General features: G+C 34.6%; 1 long non-coding RNA gene and 1 pseudogene across 1 annotated transcript; one reads left to right on the forward strand and one right to left on the reverse strand.

Moving 5' to 3' along the window:
• Positions 1–468: 468 nt before the first annotated feature.
• On the forward strand, positions 469–904 carry LOC143624424 (uncharacterized). The gene is made up of 2 exons (XR_013152110.1): positions 469–622; positions 760–904. It is a non-coding gene; the product is annotated as an uncharacterized LOC143624424 (long non-coding RNA).
• An 18,966-nt stretch (positions 905–19,870) lies between these two features.
• On the reverse strand, positions 19,871–22,666 carry LOC143624452 (DELLA protein GAI pseudogene; annotated as a pseudogene).
• Between the last annotated feature and the right edge of the window lie 3,439 nt (positions 22,667–26,105).

Below are 26,105 nucleotides of genomic sequence, written 5' to 3' on the forward strand. Positions count from 1 at the left end.
AGTATGCTAAGGATAATGGTTTGGATGGAGGGATCCTGGTTCAGGACGAAGCCCAAACTGCTTTTTTACTTTCTGCACTAAAAACAATTATGATAGTTCGGGTGGATGAGCTCTGTTTTGAGTGAAACCCGGACTATCTTTTTCTGCATAATAATATTAGTATAACTTTTTATGACTTATATTGGCATGCTTTCATTTTTTCCATTTTTAGAAAAATCTAAGTTTCATAAAAATCCCTTAGTAATAGTTTAAATTTTAACAATAAACCAATACTAAGTCATAAGCTTTAAATAAAATGATAAACGAAATATTTGCAAATAGTAAATCATACCAGAACCGTGTATCAGTAACCCTAGACCGTCTTATCTTTGAAATAAAATCATCGTTTGGGATATTCTTCTAATCCTAGGAATATAACAATATGATTGTAATATTAGCATTATTTTGAAAATATTCTTAGAAATTCTGGCGACAAGGCCCTTTAGAAGAGATGTAAATCTCTTAAACCTTAAGAATGAACTGGCGTCAAGGCCCTTTAGAAGAGATGTAAATCTCTTTAACCTTAGAATATGGTACGTCTACCATAAACTTATGATTAAATCCATTAGCCGAGGATAACGAGGTAACAAGTCACTATATTTCATGTGCTGGCCCCGCCTCTCAAACTAAGAACGAATAAATCATGCGCTACAGGCGTCTTGAGAAGATATGAAGATCCCTTGAACCTCCAGATCCAAACCATTAGCCGAGGATAACGAGGTAACAAGTCACTATATTTCATGTGCTGGCCCCGCCTCTCAAACTAAGGCTGAATATACGTGCTCTATAGGCGACTTAAGAAGAGATGAAGATCCCTTAAACCTTAGAAGAGGTGACAACCCCTTATACCTTAAGGATAAGCTGGCGACGAAGGCCCAAGTTAATCTACAAAATAGTCAACTCTAAGTGAAGGGTGGGTGTTAGCCTTGCTAAAACCCCTCCGATGCTTAAGTCAGTATCTTGTTTGAAGAATAATAATAATAAAAAAAAATGAATAAAAGTTTAAGTTTGAATACATACCTTAACTGTTTAGTATAACAGTTATACTCGGGATAGAAATCTTACATGAAATATTTTTGAGATGAATAGCATTCCAAGCCCTTGGTAGTAGGTCACCATCCAAAGTAGATAATTTGTATGCCCCCTTTCCTGCTTCTGAATCGATTAGGTAGGGACCTTCCCACTTTGGTGCGAGCTTGCCATCCGTAGGATTGGTAGTATTCTGAAAAGCTTTTCGGAGAACCAAATCGCCTTCTTGAAACCTTCGAACTCTGATATTCTTGTTGTAGGACTTTGCTATCTTCTGTTGATAAGAAGCCATTCTGATTTTTGCCAAATCCCGGAGTTCTTCTACTGCATCTAGATCTTCAAGTAGGCTTCGAGTGTTATCTTCGGGATTTTGATGAATTATTCTGGCCGTTGGGATAACTATCTCTGTGGGGATAACTGCTTCAGCTCCAAACACTAATGAGAAAGGAGTCTGTCCAGTAGCATTCTTCGAAGTGGTTCTATCTGCCCAAAGAACGAAAGGAAGTTCCTCAGCCCATTTTCCTTTCTTAGACCCCAACTTTTTCTTCAGGTTATTGATGATGATTTTGTTGCTTGATTCGGCCTGTCCATTAGCCTGAGGGTGGACAGGTGTTGATGTAATCATCTTGATTCCCCAACTGGCACAGAAGTTGGTTGTTCTCTTGCCGATGAATTGCGAGCCATTGTCACATACTATCTCTGCCGGGATCCCAAATCTTGTCAGGATATTGCGCTTGATAAATGAGATAACTTCTTTTTCTCTGACTTCAACAAAGGCTTCTGCTTCAATCCACTTCGAGAAATAATCTGTCATAGCCAACATAAAGACTTATCCCCCTGGAGCTCTTGGCAGTTTCCCCATGATATCCATCCCCCACTTCATGAAAGGCCAAGAGGATATAATAGGATATAATGGTTCTGTTGGCTGGTGTAAAATGTTGCTATGTCTCCAGCATGCATCACATTTCTAAGAATAATTCATAGCATCCCTCTTCATCATTGGCCAGAAGTACCCTGTCCTCAGGATTTTGGATAATAGAGCTCTGCCCCCAGTGTGGTTCCCACAATCTCCATCATGGATATCTTGAAGAACTTCTTGAGCTTCTGCTTTCTCCAAGCACCTAAGATATGGTCCTGCAATAGATTTTCTGTATAATATATCATTCATTATAGTATATGGGATTACCTTTGTGCGAAAAGCTCTTGGGTTTTCATCCTTGGGGATAGCCCCATCCTTAATATATTTTTTGATTGGGATAATCCAGGAATTTTCACTATTCTCGGGATTCTTGGCTCCCAAATCTTCGCCATCTTTTGATATTTCATTGACACCTTGCTCTTCTATTACTGGGCTCAGGATATGTACGATAGGGATCTTGGCACCTTCTGGTATCCTGAAGGATGAAGCCAAATATGCTAGGGCGTCTGCTTTAACATTCTCTTCCCTAGGTACCTGCGAAATATCAAACATTTCGAAACACTTTGCTAGTTTTTTGACTAGCTCTAGATATTTCATTAGTCTTTCTCCTCTAACAGTATATGAACCATTAAAATGATTAGTTAATAACAATGAATCAACATGTACTTGAATAAACCGGATTTTTATGTCGATTGCTAGTTGTAATCCTGCTATCAAAGCTTCATATTCTGCCTCATTATTTGTGGCTTGAAATCCGCATGATATGGATTAAGGTATAATGTCCCCCTGTGGCGATTTCAGCAGAATCCCGAGACCTGTTCCTCTAACATTTGAAGCACCATCAGTGTATAGAGTCCACTTATCTTTGATTTCTTCAAGTTGTTGGACTTCCAAGTCTGCCTTTTCTTTAAGTTCACTGGTGAAATCAGCCACAAAGTCTGCTAATGCCTAGGATTTGATAGCAGTCCTAGGTTCATATGTTATATCATATGCACTTAGCTTTACTGCCCATTTTGCCATTCTACCTGACATTTCTGGTTTTCTCAAACAGACTTAATAGGATAGTTAGTTTTAACACATATAGGGTGAGTGTCAAAATAATGTCTAAGTTTGGTAGATGCCATAATAAGGGCTAAAATTAATTTCTCAAGATAAGAATACCTGGTTTCAGCATCCAAAAGACTTTTACTTACATAATATATGGGGTGCTGTTGACCTTCGAGATCCTTAGCCAAAACTGCACTTATAGCATTATCTGATACAACAATATATAGAGATAGAGATTCACCTTCCTCGGGTTTTACCAGTAGAGGAGCAGAAGAAAGATAAGCTTTTAAGGATGATAAAGCTTCCTCATGCTTACTGGTCCACTCGAACCTCTTATTTTTCTTCAGGCTATCGTAAAATTCTTTGCACTTTTCTGAGGATTTAGATATGAATCTGTTGAGTGCCGCTATCCTGCCGGTCAACCTTTGAACATCCTTAACTGATTCTGGGGATTTCAGATTCAGGATAGCTTGTATCTGTTCCGGGCTCGCCTCTATCCCCCTTTTGGTGACCATGTATCCCAAGAATTCGCCAGCCTTCACTCCGAAATGGCATTTCGAAAGATTCAGCTTCATGTTGTATTTGTCGAGGATATCAAATGCTGTCTTGAGATCTTGAAGGTGATCTTCAGCTTTCTTGGACTTCACCACCATATCATCAATATAAACCTCTATTGTGTCCCCCATTTGCTCTTTGAACATCATGTTAACTAACCTCTGATAGGTTGCACCTGCATTTCTAAGTCCAAAGGGCATAGCAATATAACAATAAATACCTGTGGGAGTCATGAAGACCGTATCTTCTTGATCTGAGGATTCCATTTGGATTTGCTGAAATCCTGAGGATGCGTCCATAAATGTTAGCATCTCGTGGCCAGCTGTAGCATCCACCATTGAATCGACGTGTGGTAGATGGAATGGATCTTTAGGACAAGCCTTATTCAAGTCCGTGAAGTCTACACAAACTCTCCATTTGTCATTTTTTTTCTGTACAACCACCACATTTTCTAACCATCGGGGATATTGAACTTCCCTAATCATTTTTGCCTTCAAGAGTCTTTCTACTTCTTGAATAATTATATTTCTTTCAGGTGCAAACTTTCTTCTTTTTTGATGGATTGGCCTGAAAGAATTATCAATTCCAAGTTTATGTGTTATAATATCTTTGAAAATACCTGTCATATCTTTATGTTTCCATGCAAATGTTGCCATTCTTGACTTGAGGAAATCGAGCAATTTTGACTCAATATCCTCAGGAATGCTAGTTCCTATCAGCATTTTGACTTCAGGATCCTCGGGATAAAGAGGTACTTCTTTAATTTCTTTTTCCCTGGCCTCCATTTCGCCTCGTGCTGGCTGCTGTAATTGCTACGCTTGCTGGGGTTTGGCAATACACTTCATGGAAGACGTGTAGCAATTCTTTGCGTCTTGTTGGTCACTGATGATTTTGATAACTCCCCACGGACTTGGGAGTTTCACACATTGGTGATAAGTGGAGGGAACTGCTTTCATCTCGTATATCCAGGGCCTGCCTAATATAATATTGCAACAAGACAAACAGTCAATAACACAAATTTTTTGCATTTTATTTACCCATTCGACATATATTGGGAGTTTAATCTCCCCAATAGTATTCTTAGTTTCTCCAATGAATCCAACCAATACTGTGGAACTAGGAACGATCTCATCATCAGGAATATTCATCTTTTTCAGCACGTCTAATTAAATAATGTTGATAGAGCTTCCGCCATCTATGAGGATCCTGCGAACATAATGGTTAGCCACATATAAAGTTATTACCAAACTATCATGATGAGGATCCTGAACATCCACTCTATCACTTTCATCGAAGGATATAATCCTCTCTTTAGTGAGAATAGATGTCTTTGTTGGCCGGTCAGCCACTTCTAACTTTCTTTGGTCAGCATTTCTCTTAGCAGCAGAATAAGAGGTTCCACAGATGTCGGATCCTCCGGATATGAACATGATTGTTCTCGCGTCTGTTGGTGGAGGAGTCGGCTTTTCAGGAATTTTCTCAGGATCCTGCTCTCTTCCCTTCTTCTTGCCAAGTAGCTCTTTCAAGTGGCCCTTGCTGAGAAGATAGCTGATCTCCCTTCTGAGTGCAATGCAATCATCGGTCAGGTGCCCAAAGTCTTCGTGGAAAGCACACCATTTTGATTTGTCTTTCCAGGCTCCTGATCTCTCCGTTTTCCTTGGCCACCTGGCTTTCTCACCTAAATCCTGCATAGCACACATTAATCCACCAAAATCAATAGAAAAACAATATTCAGAGATCTTAGGATATTCTTCATCATTTTCCTCATCTACTGCATTAATCCTGGGGTTATCAAGCTTGTAGTAAGGCTTCGCTCGATACAATTTTCCCGGAGATTCGGATTTCCTGTTCGTCTGGTCATACTTCGGGATATCGACTTTGGAGTTTTTCTTGTCGTCTTCTAGCCTGATAAACCTCAAAGCCATGCTTCTTGCTTCGTCTAATGACATGCATGGAGTCATAACGAGATCATCATAGAAAGAGGAGCCTTTTTCTAACCCCAACTTGAGAGCTTCTACTGCTGAAGCTGGGTTTAGATTCGGGATTTCCAACGACTCCTTACTAAACCTGGTAATAAAATCTCTTAGGATTCCCCATGATTCTGGGTAACCCTATATAGATCACCTGTCATTTTCTCAAAAGTTCTACGGCAAGAAAACTGGTTATTAAACAGGTTAACTAAATGAGAAAAAGAGTTGATAGTGTTAGGAGGAATACTCAGTAGCCATTTCATGGTTGCTCCGGTCAAGGTGGATCCAAACCCTTTGCAAAGACATGCCTCTTTGATTTCCATAGGGATTGGATTGACCTCCATACGTTCTCTATATTGTGCGACGTGTTCCTCGGGATCCGTCGAGCCATCATACAGCTTCATGTTCGGAATTTGAAAAGATCTGTACGTCGCTAATCGATGGCACAAACCGGGATATCCTGTGACTATCAGTGGGAACTTCAGCTATGGGACCGATTACGCCGGGGACATTCGATATCATGTCCTTAAGTTTCTGCAATTCTCGGGCTAAGCCCGGACTTATGCCTGCATCATGCAAAAATCCTTGATTAGCATTAAATGGAATCGTATTGAAAGAGTTACCCTGATTAACATTCTGAGAAGCGGTCTGGGCGATGTAGCTCGTATTTCCAAACGGAGCAGTTGAAGTGTTAGCCTGCATCGGGATAAAGTCTCCCTGGTGCACGTCAGAGGATCCTGAGGATACCGTTTGCTGATAAGGACCAGTCTGATGGAACAATCCTGAGGATCCAGACTGTTGGAACAATCCTGAGGATCCAGATTGTTGGAACAATCCTGAGGATCCAGACTGTTGGAACAATCCGGAGGGTCCTCCAGGCTGTGACAATCCTGAAGATCCTGCATGTTGAAAAGGCCCAGCAGATGACGCATACGGGTATCCTTGAGATCCAGATAAGTGCAATCCCGCAGACCCCAAATACTGGAAAGATGGGGGTCCAGAGCTGTACGCCGTGGTTGGCTCTGGATACACCAATCCTAAAGATCCTGGAGGAGTGAAATCCAGAGATCTCGGGATTAGTGGTGTGAATTCTTCCGCCGGCTTCTTGGCTTTCTTGAAATCTTCTAGTTCCCTCACGAGCATCTGGTTAGTCTTGTTCTGGCGATCCATCTGTTCCTGCAGCCGTCTGTACAGAGACAGAAGGTCGTTGTTGGACACCATGATGGGATCCTGGGAAGATGGTTTCAATCCCGAGAACACAGGAGTAGCAGTCTTCTTTTGGACGTTATCAGGCTTCTTCGGGATACCACCAGCAGGAGGAGGCATGGGCGGCCTCGCTGAGGATTATGAAGCTGCGGCAGAAGATGAAACAATCTTGGGTTGTGAAGACATGTTGTGGATATTGAGAGTAGGGTTTAGTTTGAGAGTGAATAATGATCAAAGCACCGTTTGCCCCACGGTGGGCGCCAAATTGTTTCGGTCAAAAATTAACAAACTAACTTTTGATCAAATTAGTGCGTGAGGCTAGGTGCTAAATGGTAAAAATATTGAACACGAGGATATGCTTACGAGGGAAAAAACCCTTGAATATAATAGTCTTCGTTTCGGTCAAGAGTTTACAACTTAATCTTTAGTCGAATACCTTCGGTTAAAGATTATGAGCCTAACTTTTGATCGAATTACGCGTGATTATTATAATCTCCGGCACAAAAAACCCCCAGACGGTGAAAACTATCACCGTCAAGTTTATTAATATCAAAAACGGATGATTACAGAGGCTGGAACTGATAGAATATCGAGAGCTAAGTGTTACAGTGATTGCTAGTAAGCTAGATGAGTGAAAGTGTGTGTGACCTATCGATATTATCAGCTCAATATATAATAAGAGATTATCACTGTTATCCCGAAATATCCGGAAACCCTAGACTACTTCTTCAACAAGCCGTTACTGCCCACGTTGTTAGTTGACGAAGTTCAAATAACATTCCGTTGCAGTCCACGTTCTCATAAACATATTTAACACGTGATCTTATCTGCAATACACGTTTTAACACCGGTTACACATCCGATGACATATTTGCGTGCATTCCTCGCCGCATCGCGGACATACGGCTAGTAATAATAACAATAATAATAATAATAATAATAATAATAATAATAATCAATTTTATTCATTTATTCATTCCATTTCTTCTTCCGTTTGATTTTCTCTCAATTTGGGTACCCCTAAACTAAAATATTGATGTGACTGTGATTCTATTATGGTTGTAATTCATTTTTTCTCTCTTAAAACTATTATTATTTGAAAAAAAAGGATTTAATAACTTTACATTTATGAATTCTGTCGATATCAATCAAACTCAGAAAATTGTTGTTAACTTTTCCATTTTTCATATTATATGTGTTTCATTAGACCCCAGTTAAATCCATTAATGTTTTTTTTGTATCAACTCGGTTTTTCAAAATAATATTTTATTCATTGACCCGACTCGTTTTACATTCGGGAAATTTTATCGATAAACATATCGCTTTATTCAAGTTAATATTATTTTATTAATATTGCTTATCATATTTAATTTATATCAATATAACTACTTTGATTTATATGCAAATTCAACCCAAACTTAAACTCTTACCCAAGTTTGTTTCCACCTTAAACCCCAAGGGACTAAACTGCAATTTCGGTTATAACCCATTTTCATAATCTGGATAACCTATATTCAATTCCCAAATCCAAACCCTAATTCATAACCCGGTCCAATTGGGTTTCTTGATCCTCAATTCTCGTCATTATTTTTGGAAATCAAATCAAGCTACACGTTATTCCTACTGTAATCGGTCTGTCGACTCTATGTATTAGGAACCAATATCAATATATATACGTATTGAACGTTTAAACAATCGGTGCTAACCTAATTATCAATATACACTATAATCATCATAATAATTCAATTCTTCGCACAGAAAGCATCCTTTGCCTGTCGCCTACAATTCCCCCAGCATTAATTGTATTATCATGTCTGTTTACACCCTGTTCTTAATCAATCCGTCGCCGGCTGTTCATCGTCCAGATTGACCCTACATTTACAACTTTTTAAGGTTTTCTCGTCTGTATTCTTGAAGAGCATGATTTATCACTTTCTTAACATATTGTTTCCAGCTTTGCTTATTCGATCAGGTGAGTACCACATTCCCCTATTTTACTTGTTTTTCACGTTTTGGGGACATACGCGTAAATATACTTTCTCATATATACTTATACACAAAACTGCAACTTTGTCTTATGTGTTAACAACTTATACCTTACTTGTTTTTGTGCTTATTTGCTTTGTATGCTTTCGCATTCAGAGAGGTCCAACATAATCTCAGTCTAGTATGATCATACACTAATCGTTAGCCTTTGTGCTTCTCGACATCTCAGTTATACTTGCTTATTTGGTTAATTTGTTATTATCATATGACTTGTTGCAGCTACGTAATTTATTATATATACTATATGTACAACTAAACTGATGTGTTGCTCACTCAACATGTGTTGTTGACAAAATTCTATTCCATACACATATGCAGGTTATCGCTTAATTTAGTTGCAAGACTTTGTGAAGATTTAGTGAAGAATTGTGTTAGAAAATATAAAATCAAGAATTAAATTTGTGTTTATTGTTTGCTTAATGAGTTGTATTTTGTATTTGATTTATTTGGAAATTGAATAAAATTAATAGATATTGTCATATAAATATTGCATGATAGTACCTGAGAGCTGTGGCAATCAGTTCGCGCCCCAGCATTTCCGCCGTAGGTTAGGGTGTGACATTTTTCGAATTCAAACTATTTTTTAGGGTTTTTGATCAGAAGAAGGAAACATGTCGATTGATGTAAAATTATCTTGAAGTGGTGTTCCAAACGACTTAATTTTTTTAATTGAAAGTTTTAAACCTTCAAATTAAAGCACTGTTTCATCATTTGGAGTATCGTTTCAAGATAAATTTTATATCAGTCGAAACGTATCCTATTCCAATCAAAAACCCTAAAATCCATTAAAAAATAATTTAAACGGGGCCATTGAAAACAAATAATGTGAAAGGTGGGACCAGTGACAACAATTTTACCATGTAAGATTATTATCGAAAACCTCAAAAATATGAGATTAATCATATCGAGTATTCCTTATTATTTTTTAAAAAAACAAACTTAATATTTTTGTATAATATACAAAATACTATATTTGGCATTCATAATATAAAATAAAATATCCATTAAAAAAGAAAAAGAAAGGTCATTTTCAAAGCCCACCCGACCATATTCATATTCATATTGGAAAGTATTGACGTGATTTAAGAATTGTTTTTCACACCTCATATTTGATGTCGACTTTCTATCGACCCACCTTCATTCATCCCCCATGCATATCTTTATTTCTTAACAACATATATCATTACAATTAAATAATGCATACTTTATTTAATTATAATTAAAGTAATAGCCATTTAAGAATTTGTAATTACTTTAATTGCTTTAAAAAACACGAGTTGTTTTCATGATCTATGCCGGCTGATGTTTAGTCATTTTTTTATTTAGTCATTAAACTAAAATCTTTCGCTAACATTGAGCTTTAATTAACACAACCCAGTATTTCCTTGTTAAAGTATTTGGTTGGAACCCGGTTGATACATATATCCAAATATAGCCACTTCTAAAATGTTGTTATTTTAGTTTATACAAATATTCTATTTATGAAAGTGTACATAAATCGGGTTATTTTTTTCAGACATGTTCTAGTTTGAGTTAACAAAAGTCAAAACTGTTTTTTGCTGGAACCCGGTTGAAGAAAGTCAAAGAATTGGGTTTCACTATGTTGGGATCAGTTTCAACATATATGGTTATAACCTGATTTCAACCTTATATTTTGGTTCAGCTACTAAGCGGTTCTTTTCAAGTCAGTTTAAGTATTGGTTTTGGTTTGAAACCAGTTGTTTTGGTACCTTTATATAAAATTTGTGCAAAGAATTCGTAAGTGCACTTGCTCAACTTTTTAAATCATTTTTGAGATCAAAATCTAGATTATATTTTATTTTTGTGAAGATCATAAAACTATAATAACTGACCAAATTTATAAACACAATATAATTTGATTTAAATGAGATCATCATGAACTTTTTCATGATCTTAAATCTTAATCTATACATATATTTATGTTATATGAGTATAAAATCTAAATTTGTGAATTTATCATGTTCTAGATTTTTAGAAAATAAACTTCAATTCCCTACCACACAACTTATATAAGTATTTTAGCTTCTAAAGCAAAGATTGCCAATAGTTCTACTATTACTTGGATTATTAAGTATTTTAGAAGATGATTTTATCATTAAAATATTAAATATATATGGTTTGAGTAACTTTCCTTTGGGAAGATTTTTTAGTATGCAACAAATCATTCTAATGCGACTAAAAAGCTTAGAAAGTATATGATGATATCACTAAAACTACTCTTTGTATTTTAGCCTAAGTTGATTTTGGTGGTGGAATTTAATGAAATTTAAATGGTTTATGGTTATTTATTGCAAGGTGTCTTTCTAGTCATTGCCCATTGGGGTTGCTTTGTGAGTAAAAACATTATATTTTTTTAGAATATTTGATATTAGATTTCTTTCATATGATACCAGATAACTATCTATTTGTCCCAACATGTCTAATGTCTTGCTCTCTAAATTTACAATCCTCTCAAAAGTATCATTTAGGTTGATTAAGTGGTATAGGTTCGGGTTATTTGGGTTATCCGGGTTTGTTTTTCTATAGGTATTCTACCCATTTATTGACCCAAGTAAGATTTGGGTTAATCAGTTTTATATTTTTCGGTTTTGGGTTTACTTGGGTCGTTTTAATCGGTATATAGGTTTTTAAGTACAAGCTGCAATGCTTACTTTGTAGTATGATATTTCAAATCGTATTAACCAAACCAAACTTTTTTAGTCGCTCAAATAACCGATATCACTTTTCAACACAATAACTTACTTGGTGTAGCTTGTTACATGGGTCGTGAGTGGGAGCTTAGTTTCTGTTTGGATATGCGACCCTGATTATTCAAGTGATAACTAGACTTTTCTATTGAGAAACAAGAAAATAAAATATCATGTTCATGCCAACAACAAAACATATGGGAGGAAAACTAGACTTTTCGGTCAATCATGCTAATTGGGTTTACCTGATTACACTTTTTTAAACTCAATTATCGAACCAAATACTACCTTTGGGTTTCGTTGTCCATCTTAATCTAGTTTGGGTTATTCGGCTTTTTATTCGGGTCAGCTTACATGTTATTCAGTTTTGGGTAAAAACGACACACCTAGGTTGATCGCTCTTGTTTGTCAGTTAGGCGTTTAGCCATCTAATGTTAAATAACCGTAATCATTTGATATTAGATATTTAATACAATTGACCGGCAAAATTCCATAATAGTGTTAGAACTCGGAACTCAAGCAACATGTCTTACCATTCACCAAAGCAAGGCGCCTAGGCGTCTTAGACCAAACATATTTGGCACTATGGAGGGGTGAAAGAGCCCCATAGCGTCGGGCACACCGTCCCCGAGGCACTATGTAGGGGTGTTCAAGAAATCCGAAATCCGAAAAAACCTAAATCCGAACCAAAATGAAACCGAAATAAACAGATCTGAATTCTTATATGGATATTCGGATCGGATAAATTCGAATATCCGAATGACTAATTCGGATATGGAAATTTAAAAAATTCGGATTGTTTGGATATCTGTTTAATCCGAATAAATAACATGTTTTTAGTGGTGTTTTCTGGTTTGATATATTTATTAAACTATTATTTGAAGTTTAAACTTCAAATTTAAGTTCAACACTATTAAATGTTTTGAACAAAAGACAGGAAAAAAGTTTAGGTTTATTTCGGATTATTCGGATAATTTCGGATTACTTGGATATTATCCGAACTTGATCCGAATTGAATTCGAATATATTCGGATCGGATAGAAATATTCTCAATTCAGATAGGGTCCGAAATTTTCAAATCCGAATAACCCGAACCGTATAATCCGTTATCCGATTCGATAAACACCCCTTAGCTATGAACTCCCCTAGAGCAGTTGGTTATGACAACGAAGATTATAAAATCAGCCTTCTTTCGGGAGGTTGTCATTTCAAATCCGAGCTAAAGGGGGGGGGGTTATCCTATTTGCGTTAGGCCAGAGGGTTTACGCCCTTCGGGAGAGGACCCGGGAACCAGGGATTATGCCCTTCAGGAGAAACTCTCTGGGCTTCCAAACCAGGGTCGGCCACAAATCAACCTGCGACCAGCCAGTCATAATGAATACGGTCGCCATTCTAAAAAAAATGTGACTGGTGGTTTAATAAGAAAAAATTATTTTAAAGACTATAAGGCTCAGGCTCTGAGTTCAACTCTCATAAACGTAAATTTTCAATAAAATAAATTGATACCAGTATCTGGTTTATATAAAAAGAAATGTTTTCAAAATTATATTCTCTAAATAAAAATATAAACGACCTTAAAAAGGGGAATGTCCTTTATGTGAACTGGTAGTACACATCTGATTCCAATACAAAGAAGAAAAAAGGGTGAAATAACATGTGGATTGTGGAACTTTTTTCTTCATTTAGTTTGGTGGGGTGTGTCATGTGTGGGTAATTGATATATATATTTAATATACAAAGTTCCATTTATATTTTCCCAATTTTCTTATTATAGTTATGTTATTTGATAATTTCGGATTCAGTAATTATAAGTTTGATGTGAATATCCTTTTTAGTTGGACTGAATTGTTCAGAATTATTAAGTAGCTGCAGCGAAAATTCGATGAATATTGGTTCAGTTCGTTACAATATATGTACGATACCAACACTTGGTATAGACGTGTAGCAACTGAAATGGAAACCCAAAATTAAAGTTCATATGTGAAAACGAGTACTGACAAGTGTTTTACATCAATCGAAAGCCATACAAACGAGTACCGGTAACGGTCCCAATTATACACATATCGATATTGATATTGTTCGGTAGGAATCAATTAGGTTCGCCACGACACCGATAAATAATCGTCATTCATTAGCTTACAATAAAAACAAAAAATTTTCTATTTGAATGCAACTCTGTTATCAACGAAAGTTACACCATTTCGGTCATCACATGTTTTTTATTTACATTTCGATGTGCAAAACGAGCCACCACAACAAACCGAACAGTACTATTTTTCAATACTATAGCGTCTATGTTTACCATAACAACAAACCGCTACCAATCAAATTCTCGCCACGTCAACATAGCATGCGGATGAATCCCACTAGTTATTTGCTATCTCTTATAAATAAAGCAAAAATATTTACTTAGAATTTTTTGTTATAAAAGTTTTTTAGTATTTAAAGTGACATCAATTTCTTTTTGCATGACCAAACAACTTTTCCAATTGTTCGGAGAAAAAAATATTATATATTTCAACTTGTGTTAGTATTAAGTAATAAATATGAAAAGCCAATTGCGAGTTGGCTGGTGGCAATATCTAAATAACCTAAAGTATGCATTGAAAACATAACAAAAGAAACTAAACACTTATTAATTTATTTTAACTCTCATTTATATGAATACGTGATGAATTATTTGTCCGATCATCTTCATTGCATTCCCTGAAGAAAACTCATCATATATGAGAAAATTAACTGACGCAACTTATTCCAATAAAATATAAATTTAAAAAGTATGAATAAAATACCAATAGTCCAATAGATCAGAAAGATTCATTCGATAACAATCCTTGTTTGGTTCTCGTTTATAGGAACTTTTTCGTCACAAAATGATTTCCATCGACAATCGTCTTAAAAACCTAAGCGAGAATATTCATATTATAAAGCTAGCAACAAACTACTAATGAACTATGCGTCTAAACCTTTTTCCCTAACAAATGCCCAAAAATGTTGGCCAACAACAAAATTTGGACTCACCCACGTTGATAGACGTCCCTATGTACTACGACGTAGGTGGAAGTCCTCTATTTTCTCATTTAGGCTACCCGTCGTTAATCTGTCAGTATTTACCAATGAGTAATTATACTTTTCTTTTTTACATTTTTTGTATAACTCATTTTTTTATGATGTTATAATCACATTTTACATTAATAAAATAGTAACATATACTTATCACCTTTCTAACAAACATTCATGGCAGGTTTATGTTTTTGTGTATGGTCCACTTGGATAGATAGCAGCCACACTCCCAGTTTTCATTTCACGTCAATCATATTGCAACAAATAAATAAGATTGAGACTAAACGCAAATCTCTATGTTGCTCTCTCTTCTATGTCTAAAACTAATGAGAATCACTATTTTATTTTTAACAACAAATTTTTATTATCTATAAGACTTGAACTATTTTTTTTTAAAACTATTTTTATTCTTTTAATAGTTAACACAAACCGAGCTACATCTGAATAATGGGTAAGCAAGCAACAAGCTGCACCGCTACCCCCATTTTGAACTAGAGAACTCTCGACCCCATAATGTTTTAAAGGTTTCGTCCTTGCTAATTGATCACCAATCCCATTGACCAATGACCATTGACATTAATGAGTTTAAGCGATTGATTTAGAACAAAAATTCTCTCAACATTTTATTGCACGTTAAAGTTACTCTACATGTTAAATTTAAACACAAATATGACATAACTTATATACACATGATTTTTTTGTTTAACATAAAGTTAGTACTGAAGTTAAGACAATAGAAATAAGTTACATACCTAGAATATTTGATGATGAACGAAGATCGAAAGATGATTAGAGGATCGAAGGATTGATGTTGGAATGAATCAGAGGAGATGGAATGAAGGAGATTAGGGTTTAGAAATAGGGTGAGAACGAAAATCTTGGGGAAGGAAACATTTCATACTATGATTAATAATAAAATGTTATAACCAGTTTAAAAGGAAAAGGTTCCATCCCAGACTCAATGGGGATCTAAACGGGTCAAAAAGGTTGAGCGCAAAGTCATCAAAAAGTGCTAGTTAGTTCCGTGTCACATATTTATATTTTTGTTATACTTAAAATAAGAAATATATTTTACGATGCATAATCATGTATGCACTAAAGATATTTATCAAGTTCTATGTAAGAATATCTTTAAGCATCCATCATTGATCTTCAACAAAATAAATAAAATCACGTTCATGTTCATATGGTGATTAGAAAACGAAGGTCAATCGTCTTTATCATGTTTTATTTCATAATTGTATTAAATATGTTATTTGCTACATAAAATAACATTCTTCTTTTGACTAAACAATAATAAGAATAACCTTTATTTCCATGTACTAAATAAGGATCAACACTTTTGTGACAAGTTGAAGTTATACACGATTTTAGTAAACATGACCCATTAAAAATTTGCATGCCGATACCATATGTTTTTATTATTTTATTTATTTATTTTACGTAGTTTGAGCCATTTTAATGAATAAGAACACAACATATCATGTGTTAGAACTTAAAATTACGTAGAAAGGGTAAAACACAAGAAAAGCAAAATCACAACATGTTAGTATCAACTAAATAGATTCAATTGTGTAAGAAGTTATAATAATGTAGATAATGAAATCTAGGATTGCAAACGAATCAAGCGTTCAGCGAACTGTTAACAAATTGTTTGGCAGAAAGTTTGTTCGTTTAATAAATGAACGAATATAACAAGGAATTTCATTCAACTGTGTAAGCGAACGTTGAATAATGTGTTCATTTACGTCTGATTATGTTCGTTAATGTCTGTTCATTAAAGGTTTTTCAATACTTATTAATGAATTTTCTATCTTATCACATAGAATTATAGATTGAAGTACAACTATTGACTATAAAAACAAAATTATATATGAGTATTACATGATACTTTATATGTAAAATAAACATATGAATATGAACATTGAAAAAAAACAACACAAAGTTTGTCGCCAGACCGAACCATTGACATAACCATTCTCGATTAGCCAAATCAAATAAATCATTATTTGTATTCATTCTTGAACTGTGCACGAAAAGTTAATTTTTTCCCCATAAGTTCTTAACGAACAAATACGTACAAGAAGTTTCATTCGATTAATTGTCTGTGATCACTTATTTTTCCAATAAAATCTTAATGAACAAACATGAATAACGTCTTGTTTGATTCAATTTAGTTCGTTTACAACTCTACCAGAATCCATATTAAAAAAAAATTGTCAAATAAATAGATCAAAATAGTTATATTCATGATTCTCCTAAATATTATTAATTAATTTATTTATAGAGACCCGCGTGTAACTTTTCAACATCGGGAAATTGCACATTATGTGATACATGCACTTTTCTATTGTTCAAACGAATTTCATATATATAAAATACATAGCATCGTTTTCATAAACAATCATGTATTATATAATTTATATTTTTATTATAGTCATATATTAATATATTAATATGTTGGTGATTTTAAAAAATCAATTGTTTTTTAAAAAATACGATGCTTATTGAGACTTGAAAGAATTTGGGTCATTTCCGGTGGACAACAAGTTGTCAAATATTCTATTAATAATGCACCTAATATTTTATTTATCCTTAAATCATAAACAAAGAGTTTTTTAGTATTTCATAAACTTTAAAATAAATATAGTTTGGAAGTTGAAGTTCATGTGTATCTATACTTTTCAATTTATTTTTACAATTTGGTTTAATATTTATTAATATCAAAGTAGAGTTATAATGTCCTTTTATTTTAAAAAAATAGAGAACTCTTTTAATTTATCATATTTTATACTTTAAATAAATATAGTTTGGAGTTTAAAATTTAAGTATTTCTTTATTTTCAACACACACTTACAAATTTCATTTAATACTTATTGCTCTAGGAAATTTGTGACATTATTTTTCTGAATATTGTCCGTTTTACTCATAATAAGCTTAAGAGTTAGTTTTCTTTTGTTTGAGTAAAAACTTCTGCAAAGATTATCTAATATAAGGTTGATCAAAATCATGCATGACTATGATTCTTTTATGTACAACTTATATGTTCAAGATGTCTTAATGTATATAAGATGATGTATTCCATATGTCTTTTTATATCTCGTGTGACATAATAAAACAATGTAGGGTGTGTTTAAAATGTAACAAAATAAAATTGCACTTACTCTTTATTTATTGGAACAACTTAATACATATTTCAATTTGCACATATTATTCTTAACAGTTAATCATATAATGGTTGAACTAATACAACAATATTTGATGCTTTATTTTCTAATTTCTATGTTTCATATTTATCCTTATTATATAAAAGTCACTCATTTATATAAAACACGATAGTAACATATATGAGATGATTGAGATCTATACTTATATTCTTTTACTTGTTTTTCTTTGCATCAACGTTATCGCTCTATGAGATAGAGACACCTTTATCAATTAATCCATACCATCACAATCATACTAGGTGTATTAAAATCATATTCTATGTATCTGTATTCAAAAGATACGTACGAAATTAAACTAATTATAAACACAATTGTTTCGTAAGTTATACATAATACAAATTCTAAAAGTGTTCTTGTTAGAACTTTTTATAGAAAAGATTATATTGATTCCAAACAAAAAACATAAACGTTGTCTCATGAAAATTTACTCAGGTATTATGATAGTTTCGAACGCTCTTTAAGGCACAAAACACGAATAATTCTTTAATAAAATAATGTACTTTTTAAATATATTACTTGATTTATGCATTTCACTTCCCCATACATAAAATTATAATTTCTCACATTTCAGTGTTTTTAAAATCATGTAATCATGTGCAGAAACTAATTCTTAAATAAAATAATATTATTTATACGTTGAAGACATCAACTACAATTATATAATAATAATTTACGCTATATACAATGAAAGTCATATTCCTTCATTCTCAAAATATGTGGTAAACTTTTAAATATTCATCAAGAAAGATTGCATTATCTCAATTGGACAACATAATTTCTAGTTAACCATCAAAAGGGGTGAAATGTTAATCATCTAATTAATCATCCTTAGATTCAAACATTGTGTTTCATTGATTTCCTATAATAACATATAAAAAGACATATCTAATGTAAATTGTGCTTATTTGATCTCATTAATTAACAAAATAATGACGAGGTTTTGCAAATTTTCAAGTAACAGCTTCTCACAGTTAAAAAACATCAGAACATGTAGTTAATAAATAACACTGAAAATTGATATATTATTAAATACCAAAAGTTATAATTTAAAATCATCTCTCTACAAAGAGAATCCTAAATTTGCATTTTTACCAATTCATAAATTTTAAACATTACATATAGGTAATGAAAATAATGTTTTGACGTTTTATTATTGGAACAAAATAATTAAGAGATGGTAACACAGAAAAATATAAGTAAAAATCCGAAATTAAAGCTCCAGATAAAAATGGTAGCCCAGGGGTTGAACAATAGACAATGTAACTCTATAAGATGTTTTATCATTTACTAACAGAGCATTAGAGCTTTGAAATTAGAGCAACACTCGTTAAGCATAATTAGATGTTTTATCATTTACTAATAGGCAATGTAACTCTAAACTGATGTTAGTTGTGTCAGTTTTAATTTTAACCAATTTCTAACATGCGTGTTAACTACTGTATCAACTCTGTATAATGGTATACATATAGTGATATGAATATCACCAGTTAAGCACAATGAGATGTCTTATCCTTCACTAATAGACAATATAACTCTAAACTGATGTAAGTTGTGTCAGTTTGAATTTTAACCAAATTCTAGTGTGCGTGTTAACTCCTAGATCAACTATGTATAATGGTATACATATAGTGATATGAATATCACCTATTAAACACAATGATATGTTTTATCCTTCACTAATAGACAATGTAACTCTAAACTGATATAAGTTGTGTCGGTTTTAATTTTAACCAATTTCTAGCGTGCGTGTAAACTTTTGGATCAACTTTGTATAATGGTATACATATAGTGATATGAATATCACCCGTTAAGCATAATTAGATGTTTTATTCTTTACTAATAATAGACAATGTAACTTTATACCGATGTAGGTTGTGTCGGTTTTACTTTCAACCAATTTCTAACGTGCGTGTTAACCTTTGGATCAACTATGCATATATTGATATGAATATAAATTCAACATAATATAGTTTTAAATTTATACATTTCTATTTTTTTTAATGTTACTTTTTTTAAAAAACTATTTTGCTACTTAAATCCTACAAATTATAAAGTTTGATCCTATCTAAGTTCTCTACATCACATGCACAACCCCACCAAAAAAGCAAACTTTTCTTTTCATTATTATGGGTGAGATTGAATGAAAATAATTTTCACTCAACCCCCTCATAGAAACTACAATTTCCAATCCAACCCCTTCCAACTTCACCTAATTTACCAATTTAACCACTCAATTTCCCAAAAGTGAAAAAGAGAACATTAAACCTTAAAAGGTAAAAAAACCACTTTCATGAAAACTAAAAAGAAAAATCATAATGTGGGCCATCAGCTATCTTCATATTTTCCTTATTTCTTTTTTTATAGGATGTACTAAGTTAAAACTTAAACCACCTATCATTGACTCAATCGGGTTGACTAGTTAACCCTCGGTTTCCATGCAGACGTGGTGATCAACGGTCGAGTATGCCACCCGAGCATCAAACACCCGTCCTCTTCCACAACCCGATACCCATCCCCACCCGCGAACATAGCCAACAACATACTCGCTTGCTTAAACGCATTCGACCCAAGATGCACCGAGTCAAACCCGGCCGAGTCAAACCGCGCCTTCCACTGAGTCAACGTCTCGTGTCGCTCAACCCTATCCACCCCTTCACACGCCACCACATTACAAATCTGTTTCCCCAAATACACCTCCGACATAATCCGATCCTGCACCGTCACCGACATCCCACCACCGTCGCCAAAATCCCCACCACCCGAGCTTTCAATAGAGTCGAAAAGCGTCGAATAATAATGCAACGACTCCGTAAACCTCTCCAAAAAACTCCCCCCATTATGATTCGCCTCTTGCTCCACCACCGTAAAAATCTCCGGTTTCATACTTTTTACCGCGGTTAAAACCTTTTCAATCCCCCCATTCCTCCCAAACAACTGATGCAACTCGAAAACCGAATTAACCGCCAAAACCTCTTCGTCTCTCAACTCAAACATCCGCGGATCCAAATCCGCCAAACTCTCCGCAACAAACCCTCTAAACTCAAACTCAACATTAATCGTATCCACCAACTGCGCCAACTTCCACCCGACCTCCTGCAAATAATCTACATCACCCGACAGCGGTCCAATCCCGGTCAACCGAAACTTCGGCGGACCGCCATTTCGCAACGCCAACGCTTGCATCAACGCAGGCCACTGCATACCCTGTTTCATCCCAAAATCCACCACATGAACACTCTTTTTACCCGCAAACGCTTCCAAAATCGCTTGGTTCGCGGTAAAATGCGCGAACTTAAGGTACGGACACGTCTCATAAAAATGCATATAAAGGATATCGGATAAAGCCGTCGGCCCAGGCTGCGGGGTAAGCCGGTAGATGCGTCTCGCCAACGCTTCCGCGAAACACGTTGCGACTTTTCGCATCGCACCGGCTTGAGCCACGGCTAACGCCCCGGCTTGCTTCACCAAATTCTTGGCTAAATGATAGTTTTCGGCTTCAATGGCTTCAGCACACGCCATTAATGTATGAACCAATCTTATCCCATTCTCCTGTGAATCAACTATCACCACCTGGTTCGAACTCGGACTCCGGTTCAGGCTCGGACCTAGGTTCGGAGTCAGGCCCGGACTTAGGCTCGAACAGTTCTCTATTAACTCGTTCAGGCTCGGATCGTCCGATAGGTTCGGATCTAGGTTCGGAGTTAGGCTCGGACTGAAGGATAACGAAGAAGACGAGCAACTGGGTTTCACGACCTGGTTCGGATCTAGGTTCGGACTGAAGGACAACGAAGAAGACGAGCAACTGGGCTTCACCATCTGGTTCGGAGTTAGGTTCGGGTGGTGATTCAGGTTCGGAGTCAGGTTCGGACCAGAGTTAAACTTGACCTTCTTGGCATGCGGCGGGAATACGGCGGCGCCGGCGATGGCTTGAAGATCGGAATCTTGAACTCCAGCCATGAAGGCATCATCAATTACAGGCAGATTAATTTCACATATCATGGATTCAAGCCATGAGTTTAAATCCGACGGGTTATAGTGAACCGAATCGGATACAATCTGAGACAACTCATCGTCGTTGTTAAAGACAGTATCCAAATGCTCGATTTTTAAAGCCACATCATCCATATCGGATGGTTTTACCTTGTAACCCAACATGGCTAGTAACTCATCAACACCACCAGTATCTTGGGTTTGTTCGGTGTAACACATATGGGTGTTCGTTGTTTTTGGTTTTATGATCTGGGTCGGTGTTGGATTTCCGCCGGAAGCCACGGCGGCTGAGAAACCGGCTACGGCGGCGATGGAAGAACTGTCAACACCACTGTCACCTGCATCATCTTCGTTGTAGTACCACATATGTGTGTTCATCATTTTCGATTTGCTGATCTGGGTCGTCGTCGGAATTTCGCCGTAAGCAACGACGGCGGAGAAATCGACTACGGCGGCGTTGGCGGGTGAATAACCGTCAACCCCACCTGCATCATCTTCGTTGTTGTTCAACATATGGGTCTTCATCATTTTCGATTTGCTGATCTGGGTCGGTGTCAGATTGCCGCCGGAAGCAACGACGGCGGAGAAACCGGCAACGGCGGCGTTGGTGGTGAAACTGGAAGAACGTTCAACACCACCGCCACCTGCATCATCTTCGTTGTTCCACAAATGGGTCTTCATCATTTTCGATTTTATGATCTGGGTCGGTGTCAGATTGCCGCCGGAAGCAACGACGGCGGCGGTGGAAGAGCTGGCGGCGGCGGCTGTGGAGGTGGGAGAAGTAGGAGTAGGAGTGTAAGTGGGAGTAGAGTTGGATATTATTAATATAGGGTTTTGATTATGATGATTAAGATTATGATTTAACATATTGGTGGATTGGAAATTGTGAGAAATGGGAGGTGAAGAATTTGGGCATTGGGTGTGGATTGGTTGGATGGATTAGGGTTTTGAGCAGAGGTGCAGAGGAAGGTGATAGGTGGGAAATGGAAATAGTACACACAGTGCAACTGATATGTGTGTGTGTGAGAGAGAGAGAAAGTGGCACAGGGATTGATGAAGAGGAAGAAGAAGGAACAGGTGGCCATTTAAATTTGTGTTATATATATGTGTATATAAACTTATACATAATAATAATAATAATATTATTGTAATAATAATATCATATCATGATATTAAAGGTGTAACTAGTGTAACAAAATATGGATTTTGAGTCTAGATGTCGGGTTGAATGATGGGTTAAGGAGTTTAATTATAAACTTATAATAATAATAATAATAATAATATTGTATATTATGATATTAATTAAAGGTGTAAGTGTAACCAAATATGGATTTAGAGTATTATGGATGATGGGTTAAGGTGTTTAATTATTTAATTTAACTCAAACTTGGTTGATATTTTTATTTGTGTTAAAAAATGTAAATTTAAATTGTACATATTTAAATTTACTTAGGGTGAACGGAGTAGTGGTCGGGTGGGACAAACCAAAGACAAACCTAATTCGGGTTTTCCATACCGATTCTCCTGAAACGTTTTAATGGGTTTTTGGCCAAAAAACGACTTAGTTTATCTGAAAACAAATGTTTAATTCTTAGCCTATAAGTTTAGCAAACATTCAATTCTGATAAAGATTTATCAGAATTCCATTCTTTTTTTCTTCAAACAAATGACAACTTAGATAGTTAGATGAATGTGTCGAAGAACAACGTTGTCAAACAGGTTAGTTATTGGGTTGGATGTCGGCTAGTAATCAAGTTATGAACATATTAATAAAGTTAAACAGGTTAGCCGAGCAATGAATTAAATTAATCACATAGGCAATCCTATCTATTTACTTAAACATGCTAATAGATCAACTTGAACACGCTCCATTTATGAAACCTTTCAACCCTAAAACGGTTAGTTTATTAAACAGGCGGATAATTTTTTCTAAGAATGAGACTTGTAATTTCTAAGAATGAAACCTTTCAACCCTTAAGCGTTATTGCTTTGTTGTATTATATTATGGTATTTACATTATATTTTTTATAGATAAAATTAAGATCATATCACGAGAGAATTAATAAATAAATTGAACTAGCAAATTAGACTCTCAATGTTTTATTTTAATTTCTTAAAGTACATAATTTCGAAAAGAACGAAAATCAATAAAAATTTAAAAAAACACAAGAATTTTTTTTATATATTTATATGTTCAATTATGCTAATTTCCATAAGATCATCATATTCATACAAGTTTTTGCCCATCCGTAGTAATGCATCTTAGCACCAAGTCTAGATAAAAACCCACCTTAAATTTGTCTCTATCACGACTCCAAACCAAACAAGAACACACTATTATTTTTCTTTATTTACTCAAAGAACCCATCTAAGAAAGTTTTTATAAAATTGACGATATATTTTTGTCTACAACATACCTTCCCATCTTTTTTTTTCCTTTTTTTTAGAACATAATATATAGATTACTGACGGGCAATAACCCATCCGATCATCTTCATTTCATCCTCAGGAGGAAAGAAACATATTAAAACCAACTACTGAAGATGTTTTTATGATCATGTAATACATGAATTGTTTCGGGTATTAGTTTTATATTCACAAGTTCACATGTCATTTTAAATGTCCAATATATATAAAACTACTGACAAAACGTTTACTTAGTTTTTAGTTAACATGTAAGAATTTTTGTTACATTTCCATTTTTGTATATATAGTTTTTACGTATCTAACTTATTTTTGAAAGTGGTATTTATGTTTTTATATCATAATTGATTCACATATATAATTATTTAACGGTGTAATTTAATATGATATACTTTCCAATAGCAATAACCAGTAGACTTTCATCAGGATAAGCCATCGGTTCGAGTCTCGATCGTGAAAAAAAAGTCGTGTACGAGACAGGGGTTTTCCACATTGGGCCATTAGGAGACGGGTTTTTTCAAAAATTAGTGACGGGTTAAGTCACCAGTACTGTCTACAATCACGAACTTGAAGAGTCGTTTGTCAATGGGTGTACCATGTAGATGTTTATTTATTTATCTAGTTTTTCTTTCTTCAAAGTTACAAATTGTTTATTGGTAGTATATTATGTTATAGCTATCTATAAAAAAAAGTTTAAAATTCTTATGAAAATCATATACATATTTTATTCGTAAACTATTATATTTGCATTAAATAAATTGCATAAATTGTTGGTACTTTATTGTGAATACACTAAACAAATGGTACAATTGTACAAACACAAGGTACAACACAACATTATATTATTATATTTTTTAATACACATAAAAAACCTTCAACCACAAGTATCTCAGTGCTTTTTTATCATAAGAATAGGAGGAGATGAAGTCTCGACTAATATGGTAATTTTTACTGATAAAATTTATTAATATACATATATTGTAATATACAATATATTTCCCTAATGTTTAAAAAGTATTATTATGATTTTATTTAATGATGTATTCAAGTTTTTGTTAAATATTATGTCTAAAAATTTGATAAATAGTACAAAGTACATTTATTCTTAGAAAAGTGATACACAATACACATACATGTGAATTGCATGTTAGAATACATAACTAATTTTAAATAAAAAAAAACTATATTATTTGAATTTGCGTTTATACTTTCTTTTATTTCTTTTTATTTCGATGTAAAAGAATATTTGTATTTTCTCAAAATCCTATTACGCCTTATATTAAAAATAATAATATAAAGGTTTATTCGATTTTTAGGTATAAGTGTTAATTTGATTTTTGTTAGGTGGGTGTTATGTAATAAAAATTCCTTTACATGTCAAAATTGCTTTTTAGTGGAATAAAAAGTAACATATTTATTTAAGTTGGTATATGATAATCAACTTTTGATTGAATTGACAAATGAGCGATGTGTTTTCTTAGTAAAATTAATTATTTTTTAAATAGCATTTGAATACAAGGGCAAGGGGTGTAATTAGAGGTGTTCAAAAAAACCGGTTATAGAACCGGTTTGATCGGTTTAACCGAAAACCGGTTAATAGAAAAACCGGTTATTAAAAACCGGTTAGACCGGTTATTGAACCGCCGGTTAGTACTTCGGTTACTCATTCGTGGACAAAAACCGGTTATTGAACCGGTTAGTAAAAAAACCGGTTAAATTTAAAAACCGGTTATTAAAAAACCGGTTAACCGGTTAACGGTCAAAAACCGGTTAACCTAATAACCGGTTAACCGGTTTTTGACCGTTATAAAACGGCCATATGACAGTTTGGGTCCTTTTTTGCCCGTTTTTTTGTAAGGCCCCGTTACCGGTAACCCTACTT

This window comes from Bidens hawaiensis, unplaced genomic scaffold, assembly GCF_021521415.1.
Source record: "Bidens hawaiensis isolate Kalapana, Puna unplaced genomic scaffold, B.hawaiensis_p1.1 tig00003781_1, whole genome shotgun sequence".
NCBI classification, from domain to species: domain Eukaryota; kingdom Viridiplantae; phylum Streptophyta; class Magnoliopsida; order Asterales; family Asteraceae; genus Bidens; species Bidens hawaiensis.